Below are 3652 nucleotides of genomic sequence, written 5' to 3' on the forward strand. Positions count from 1 at the left end.
GTTACTGTTGTTAAGTGATTAAAATGAAAAAGGTTTACAGAAAACGGAAAATTCATCAAGGTCTTAAGCAGCGTTCACATGCGTGTACAACTAGAATCCCTAATTCTTTTTTCTTTCTTTAGCTAGAATAATATTATTATTTATTTTTGCGACTGCATCTTTTATGCCGATTTAATTTTGCTCGTGAGTCTTAATCATACTTTAGAATTACTTTGATGTGCATAAACAACTTCATAGCTATGACAAAGTGCACATGCTGAATTCTTTCAAAGAGTTGGCAAATATTTAAAAGGGGGGAATTCTAAGAACTTGCAAATTCTACAGAAAAGATGAGGTTTTATGAGCAAGGGTTGCCTATTCCCTGGTGGCCGTAAGCTCCTCCCCCTCTGGGAAATACCCCCACTAAAAACATATCCAAGTAAAATATCACCTCTCTTCAGAAAATACAACCCCCTCTCCCCGACGGAAAACAATTTTCCAGATTTGAGAATTTTTTTCAGTTTAGTTTTTGTTTTCCTTTTGAGAAAAAGATTTGGAAAATTGTGTATTAAACGTCACTGACTCAAGCTTATGCAAACTAAAATTCGAGAACAAACCGGTTTCTTCGTTAGTTTCTTTCAGCTTAGCGTATGACAAGATCAAGACAAGTGAGAGAATAGACGGAAAATATGTAATTGAGGCTGTATAATTTTATATAATATTTTTGATTAAATACAATAATAAAATTATGAATACATAATTTTATACCAAACAGTTCGTGGTTACTAATTGTAGTAAGGAGCGACCCGGCTCAATAGTAACCAAAACTCTAAAAAATTGAATTTTGATACCAACCGTTACATCAAAAGAATTGCATTTTAATGCTGATTTTAAATATATAAGTTTCATCAAGTCTAGTCTTACCCATCAAAAGTTACGAGCCTGATAAAATTTGCCTTATTTTAGAAAATAGGGGGAAACACCCCCTAAAACTCATAGAATCTTAACAAAATCACACCATCAGATTCAGCGTATCAGAGAACCCTACTGCAGATGTTTCAAGCTCCTATCTACAAAAATGTGGAAATTTTTATTGTTTGCCAGAAGGCATTTCACGGATGCGTGTTTATTTGTTCGTTTGTTTTTATTTTTTTCCCAGGGGTGATCGTATCGACCCAGTTATCCTAAAATGTTGCGAGAGGCCTTATTCTAAAGGAAATGAAAATTTATAGTGCCCTTATTAAGTGACCAAAAAATTGGAGGGCACCTAGGCCCCCTCCCACGTTAGTTATTTTCCCAAAGCCAACGGATCAAAATTCTGAGATAACCATTTAATTCAAGGTAGTCGAAAATCCTTATAACTACGTCTTTGGGGACGACCTACTCCCCCAAAGTCCCTGTAGGAGGGGCTAAAAGTACAAACTTTGACCAGTCCTTTGACGCCCCACTCTTTACGCTGAAGTTTTTTACCGTTTGACAAAGAAGAGTTGAGAGTAAGATTCAAACTTTAGCGTAAAGAGCGGGGCGTTGGTGAGGAAGCAGCCCCTTTCATATACGAAGTAATTTCGGTTCGTTTTAAGTTTTAATGTCGCTCCTTACTTCCAGTTAAAAAAAAACTTGTTTTTTTGTTTAATTTGTACATAAGGGGGGACGATATCACCTCCCACCTTCTGCAAATATATAGGTCAAGTTTCTTTTTAAAGTAACGAAGAAATCAAGTTGTTCTCGAATTTTACACAGCTTAATCTTAAGTGACTGGTGTATAATTCCCAAGTACAGAAATTTTTCATGGAGAGAGAGGTGGATTTTATGGTTGCACATGGTAAAGAATGTGATTAAAGGCTCTTTTCCTATTTCAAAAGTTTTAGTTTTTGGGGATAATAGCTACATCTGTGGAAGAAATGAAAATATTAGACTATTTTATGATTGCTATTTGATATGCTATTGATATGCTATGAAGATATTAGACTATTTTATGATTGCTATTTGATATGCTATATGATATGCTATTTAGATAATGACTATTAAATGACAATGCACGGTTCTTTTTTTTTTTTTAGTAAAGCGCAAATTATATTCTGGTTTTGAGAAGACATGGAGGCTGTCACCCCTACTCCTTTTAATTTTGTATTGATTGAGAACGATCAGAAATTAGCTTAATTTTTTTTTTTACTGAAAATAACATCAAAACTTAAAACAAAAATGAACTTGAATAGGGCTGACACCCCTCATTTGTTCTCAAGACTCGAACATACTTGGCCCTTTACTGAAAACGAGATACATTTTAAGCGTTTTCACCTTAATAAATAAATAAAGAAGTCTTAAGTCTATAAGGAATAAATATCAGATAATGACTATTAAATGACAATACACGGTTCTTTTTTTTTTTTTTAGTAAAGCGCAAATTATATTCTGGTTTTGAGAAGACATGGAGGCTGTCACCCCTACTCCTTTTAATTTTGTAATACACCCTTGAACACCTGGATATGTCAATGCCATAGAGACACGATGTTTTACATTAATCAATATGCTCTGGAGTTTTCAGCCCAGTTTTATTGAAAAGCAGCCCTTAAAATAAAACATTGGAGACTATTATTTACCAAAGAAAAATCTAAGCAAAATAAATTGACATCGTTTTGGGTTATAGACAGTTTTCACTCATCCCATTTTATAATTTAGGTGAAATATGTACGTATGAAGTCAATGTTGGAACTTTTTCATTTTCCTTATTTCAAATTTTGCATAGTCCAGGTTTTTTCAAAAATGGTGTCTGAAAGTAAAATGTTATAGTATTTTTGCATACATTAATGTATGCAAAAATAATACATAATGTATTATTTATGTAATTATTATTAATGCAATGTACATTAACATTAATAATAATTACATACTTAACATAATTAGCATACTTAATTAATTATGTTATTATAATTATAATGAATTATAATATAATAAGAGGGGGATTATATATCTAATGTAATCCTAATTATATTAATATATCTAACTTATATAATATAAATTATATATAATCATATATTATAAATAATTTAATTAATAAATTATAAATTATAAATATTTTATAATTCAGCTCTTTGAAGCAACCCATATTTAAAAAGTTTTCCAAATATTTAGTTAGTCCCTGTGAAATCGGAAAAATAATTGTATGATTCTATGCAAAAAATAGTGCAAAAATATCGGGACTTCTCTTGTTTGTCAAAGCTCCATTTTGTATTTGTAGCATCTAGTGAAAAGGGTATGTTAGTCCTGCAAAGCCCTTATATAACTTCTAATCCATGGTCGTGATTGTGATGTGGATGCAGTTATACTGCTCATAAAGCAAGTCAGTTTTATAAAGCAGTTCGATACGAAGGCCCCTCAAAATACAGGACTTCCATCTACAGAGTTAGTGAACCAATAGCACATTATTTTACTTGAAAGCAGTTTGACCAACTCAGTGGTCAAACAGAGTTAAACAGATTCTCATTAAGCTACGCCTTAGTTAGTGTCATCGGGGTTTTAAGAATTCTACGCCTTTTTCTACGCCTTTTTGGTAACCCGGGAGGGGTTACCAAAAACTACAATATGCATCATTTTTTAATGTGTGTTTTTTACGTTTTTACGAGTCTGATTAATAATTCGGGGGGGGGGGCTCAAATCCTCCTGGAAACGGCCT

Source organism: Artemia franciscana, chromosome 17 (genome assembly GCF_032884065.1).
Source record: "Artemia franciscana chromosome 17, ASM3288406v1, whole genome shotgun sequence".
NCBI classification, from domain to species: domain Eukaryota; kingdom Metazoa; phylum Arthropoda; class Branchiopoda; order Anostraca; family Artemiidae; genus Artemia; species Artemia franciscana.